The sequence below is a fragment of the Aricia agestis genome, chromosome 4 (genome assembly GCF_905147365.1).
Source record: "Aricia agestis chromosome 4, ilAriAges1.1, whole genome shotgun sequence".
Classification (NCBI taxonomy): Eukaryota; Metazoa; Arthropoda; class Insecta; order Lepidoptera; family Lycaenidae; genus Aricia; species Aricia agestis.
Window position 1 is genome coordinate 5,625,594 of NC_056409.1, and position 6,520 is coordinate 5,632,113.

Consider the following 6,520-nt stretch of genomic DNA (forward strand, 5'->3'; position numbering starts at 1 on the left):
TTAATCTTTTTTTTAACACTTTTTTAAGTTTTACTTTCAAATTTGTCATAATATGATTCGTAAATTAATTATTAACATTTTCATAGTTTCACGAGATAATAATAATATTCATTACTTACGTACGCATTTAACGTACGTGCACGCAAATTGTGCACGCATCTATGCACGTACGACGTTCGTCTAAAAATCATCGTTTTGTTTTGTAAGAGATATTCTAAAGTTTTACTATTGATACCGCATTACATTCCAAAAAGCTTTAGAAATACTTTATTCACTTACCATAGACTTTATCCATGTCCCTAAATATAAGTGCGAATGAATTAATTTGAAACGAACATTAGACAGTTAAAATAAGTTATCAATGCAAGGCTATAGAATACGAATAAATAGAAAGAAAGGAAGCTTGATATATTAATATATTATAGGGTTACCTTCTGGGTATCTAAATGTATATAGTCGCTATAAGTATATAAAGCTACTAGAGAGTAATTATGTTATCAAAATCAGTGAGATTAAAATTAATAAGTATATTAGTATAGTACAATACATTTGTACAATTAATAACCGTTTAAATAATGAATCTCATCAGAGATTGACTTCGTTTTATCAACAGGTTTCTACAATAATGTTCTCTATGAAGCTTTTCGGAGTCTCTACAATGTCTAAAGTCGAGTCGACAGATAGAGATAAATTCGACCATTGACCTATACCTGTCTCTTTTATTCATGCACGAACATGATCGATTTGGTTCACAGATCATGATCGTTAAAGCAAGATGCAATTTTTTGTTTGCGAGTGAAAAAGACGACCGGCAATAGGTCAATGGGTAAATTTTCTCTCCGGCCTGTAGCTGGACTAAAGAAGAAAAAATATTGTAAAAGCCAGTTGGTAAAAACGGAGCGGCTGCTGCTATTTAAATAGCACTTAAACATTGATTAACAAATATAATCGCAGTTGTCAGATAACCAACGTTTAAATGCTGTTTAAATCCAGCGAGGGTGTACAGTTATCGAGTAGTTACACTAGTTTATTAAGCAGTTAAATTAAGTAGAGATAGGATGAAACATTGCACAACGGATATACCTACTTTTAATTTTGGCGATTTCTATACTTATTCAAATAGATTTCAATATTGTAATATAATGTGACTCGTTTAAAATGTCTCTTTTGTGATAGGTATCTTATTAAGTTGGATGTCATGTGATAGTTTGTATCTTTATAATTAGGTTACCGGCAGTCGTAGATTTCGGATTACGTAAACCTATCGTTTTTCTAACTGATCATTGTTACAAAATGGAAACTTAACAGTCAAAATAAAAGTAGTGTGTTACATTTAAGACAATTACAAATGATCATAATATTCCTATGCAGCAAAGGTATTGGCACCATTATACCTAGTGCATTTACTATGTAATTTTATGGTACAGGTACATATTCTATTTGCGCCAGTAGGTATATTTTATTGCTAGTCGTTTATTACAATATCCTGCATTCTCTTTCATAATAACGAAGAACGAGAGAGACAACATGATGTTTTAATCGCGATTACCTTTGACCCACAGTGGCGCAAGTGGGCCAATATTTCTTGTCTTTCAAAATACTATTTAACAAAGATCAGTTAGGATTTTGTCCTCTCTATTGGGTACAGGATAAGACTCGGTAAAAATATAAAATAAAACATATTTTAACTTAATCAGGAAGGGCTCGAACTGATTAAGTTTAAAAATAATGTTTTGGGAAGTACAACAGTATTACAAATACTCTGAAATCTGACTTTTGAGTTTTAGAAGGCCACACAGATCCAGTTCGTTACGTCATCGGAACGGAACAATTAATTGTATGATATACCAGCTACAGCAACGCAGCGGAACTATTTAATATTTAACTTACAACAGCCAGAAAAATAAAAGAAAATAATATAACATTATTGTTATTTTTATGAAATAAGGGGGCAAACGAGCAAACGGGTCATTTGATGGAAAGCAACTACCGTCGCCCATGAACACTCGCAGCTTCAGAAGAGCTGCAGTTGCGTTGCCGGCCTTTAAGAGGGAATACGCTCTCTTCTTGAAGGTTTGCAGGTCGTATAGATCCAGAAATACTGCTGGTGACAGTTCGTTCCAAAGTTTTACAGTGCGCAGTTTATATATATAATAGTCCTTACTCATGTAGTCCAATAGAAGAGGAGATTGAAATTTAAGTCTTTACAAAACGTTCTACAATCGAAAGTCTATATATAGATATATTTTATTCCCTATTAAACATATAAGTATTCGACGACGCATATCATGCAATTCAATTCCTGCATTATTTCGTATATTTTCTATAGTCCAACACACGAGGCGAGTCACAAACTTGATATATTTAGCCTTTTACTAATAAAACTATGTTTATGCTCAGCGCCGATCTATATAAGTATTGTTGTCTCTTTCTAGCACATTGAAAAAGTCATATGACAGACAAAATCAGCGAACCTTGATTATAAGCTGTTTAATAAGAGGTTAAATGAACCATCAAAGAAATTAATTCATAGGCAGATGGGACCATTGTTATTTGGTCGGGTTATATCAAGTCTTTGTCAGCCGTGATCTGGCGGCAGGACTTGACATAGCCCGACCATATTATGTAGGTCCGCCATCTGCCTATAAATTAATTTTAGTGATGGTATGTACAAAATTTTGTAACTTGCCTCTTGGTATGGACCATAATTACTTTTTCATACACGAAAAGTTAAATCGTAGGCATCGTTATATTGCACGTAGATAAACGTAAATAGTTTTTATTAAACCTTATTCTCCATGTGACCAAATTTATGGTGAAAATAGTTAATTAAAACCCTTTGAAGGCCTATTCGTTCTGATGTAAGATGATTTTGAAAATGGTTTGGAAATTATAATTATATCCCACGTACTATTCCAATTCCTTCTCAACCACATAGTTGAGTTAAAGATACACGATCAATTTTTTTTTCAGTTTAAAATAATCTAACCAGTGTCTAGTTATTAACGTATAAGCAGTTTTGTCAAAACTGATACATATTTAATTACAAATTGGCAATGAAGTTTTATAAGTTTTGTTCATATATTTTACAATTATTACTAAGCACAATATAAATATGTTATCTAGTTAAAAGTTGAAAACAGGTATAATATTAACAAACCAACCCAATATCAAATCACCTTACATAAGAATATCACCTCTAATTAAATTCAAGTACTCCATGCTAAACATTGTTAATAAATCTATTTTGTATATATTTGAGTAATATATTCGATGCTATGACATTTCATATTAGCTTGTCTGTGATATATAATTAATATATAAGCAGATTCCGATTATAACATATTATTTACTCGATAAAGTTCCTTTGTTTTAACGCTAATTTTATTTACTTTAAGTATAAATGACTGAATTTTTATTACGCCGTTTCTTGCACATAACGAGTGATTCCCCTTTGGCGTTGTGTTAATTTGGACTAAGTTTATGTAACCGTTGTATTACAAACGAATATAACTATGTATATTGTAAGCTTACTGTACCTATACATTATAATAGTAAAGACATTCACAATAAAATGAAGACTTAAATCTTGTGTCGGCTTTTATTTCGTTTGTGGGTCAGCAAATGATATATTTTCTACGTAAACGTATTAGCAAAGCAATATTTAAAAGGGCTTAAGTATTTTATCACTTTAAATTTAAAAATTTCGAAGAACATACGAAAAAGACATGTGACTTTGATATTTGACCGAGGTTAAGAAAGATCTTAAAAATATCGCGCACTTTTGAAAACGCTATCCAAACTTGAAAGAATAAATACACTGAACTTAAGTTTTACTACGGAGTAAACTTTCCGAATTGAATAAACTGTTCATACAAAAGGGTAGCCAATTTCTCTTTCAAGATTAAAAGTAGACTTAATAGTAAATCTTCGATCACTAATACATATATTAGTTATAGTATATTAGTGATCGAACTAGTAAATATTGCTTATATTCACAAGTATTAGTGATTTGTCAAATATGTACTATCAAATCTGGTAGTATTTAAAAATCACTTGGTATAGAATCCATAAATCTTATCAAAAAATCCATTTATACAAGGACATACATACATCAAAATTCAAAGCACATGTAAAGGCGTAACATACACGATGCATGTAACCTTGTGAGGACGGGGCCGCCGGGGATCCTTGGCCTATATTCCTTGCGATTACTGATAACTCGTTACTAGATAACGCGAATCGCTCGAAATTAACTCGTATTATAATATGGCCATAAAGTTGAAAGTTGTGTAGCCATGTTTAGGAATTTATAGTACTAAAAGAATCCTTTCATTCACGTAACTTTTAAAATTCATACTTACATTAATAATTATTATAAATGTAAAAGTTAAAATTTGGTATAGGATTAATTTCAGCTTAGGAAAAAGACACATGATAGTATTTATCCCGGAAAATATGCGGTTTCTACGCGATAAAGGAGTTTCATGAACTTTAATTTATATTTTTTATATTTTATATAGATACATGGGCGTACCGACGGGGGGGCAGGGGGGGGGGGGCCGCTGCCCCCCTGGATCATGTCGACGTCCCTACTATATATTATCTAGTATCGACGTATATTATCTAGTACTTTTATCTATAAAAATCAAAAATTAAGAAAACGAATTTTTGCCATTTGTTTGCAATACAATATTTTTACAACTAAAATTATAAATTCTTTATTCTTTATAAACATCTAGCTTATAAAAAATCTGATTTGCCCCCCCTGGCCCAGGACCTGGGTACGCCCATGTATAGATATATTAATACGCAAGCGAAAAACTTTGTATCCCTTTTGACGAAAAATGCGGAAACGTCGGTGAATAAAATCTTGCACAGTTATAGTTTATATGGTGAATGAGTGCATCGAACTAATATTATTTTGAAATTATGCTTTTATCATACATTTTTTTAACACATAACTAATAACAAAAAACATTACACACACTACAAACACACACACTAGGAAAGATGACAGATTTTTGAGTGACAAGCCTATACATACGAATTATACTATTTTATTTAGGGTTAAAGTCTGTTGACAACAAGTTGACAAATTGAAAATTAATTATAGTGTTTTTTTATTGAATCTGAGATACTATTAGACAATGCAACACGGTCAGTCTGGGATCAGCTGAGTCCCAGAGACAAGAGTTGAAAATTTTTTTAAGATAAAGTCAATATTTTTAAGTATACAAAATACAAAATATACGTAGTAGTCCTAATGTCGTTGAAACTAAGGTCAAATTTCGACCATTGGGCGATCTCTAGCTTAAATAATTCCATACATAACAAAATACCTACAGGATATAATAAATACTTCCAAGTTATTAATAAGTTTTTATTGATCTAGTAAATAATCATACATGTTAAATACTAAAGTATACCTTTACATAAACGTTAATAAATAGTAAAAATATAAAACTCAACAAAAACATGTCTCAGCGGTGACATTTTGGCCTTGTAAAAGAAATAAATTAATGCACGTTAGAAATGCCGTTATTGTTTTATTTAATGCGGATGATTCATTCACAACTTTTTTTTCTTAAAAAAATCCAAAATATATAATTGGATACCTATTTCACTGACAACCAAACAAAGCTAAGAATTACTAACACACAATATCACACTTATACAAAGTAGAAACGTACAAATTAGAGGTCCGTTCGTTGGCTCTACAAACCTTATTCAATACGTGATTATACAGTTTACATATTGCAGTTATACTTTCGAAAAACTCTATGCCTTCATGATAGTGATGGTAATGCAAATTCTTCGAAATCGATTTTTAAGACACTCTGTATATCCCGAAAATACGATTTCGATCGTGACCCGGGCACTGAACAAACTCGAATAAAATTCGACATCGCATTGGCCAAACGTCAAACTTCTCGATCCTGGTTAGTTATTAATTGAGCCATTACACGATCATGCGTAGTGTCTAGATATCGTGAGTATCAAAAACTACATAGTTCTAATTGATTCGATTCTCAATTGTGTCGGGACTTCTTATATAGTACCTGTAGTATGTGGTATCATGGCCGACCTATGTAATTTGGTAGCGTTATGTCAAACCGAGCCGATAGTTCGGGACTATAGTTTGTGCGTTCTAAGATGATATGGGTGACAGTTTTCATGTTCCTTGCTTCGGTTTTTTTTAACAAGAAAACAAAAAAAAAAAACAAAATGTAATAAATTATATTCCATCTACAAAAACAAATGTTTCCTATAATTGTAAATGAATAAAAATGAAAAGTAGCTAAATGCTAACTTATTAATATAAAATTTGTGAAATAGGAGTATAAAATTATTGTTACGAAAACATTTGAAAAATGTCATATGCATGAAACGGAACTGTAAATTGTCAATAGAGATTGACTCTGTTGAATCGAAATCAAATCGATAAAAAAGGGCGGCAATCTTAAATCGCCGGCACCACTGAAATGTCAGTACGAAATCGATAATTTCGATTGCAATT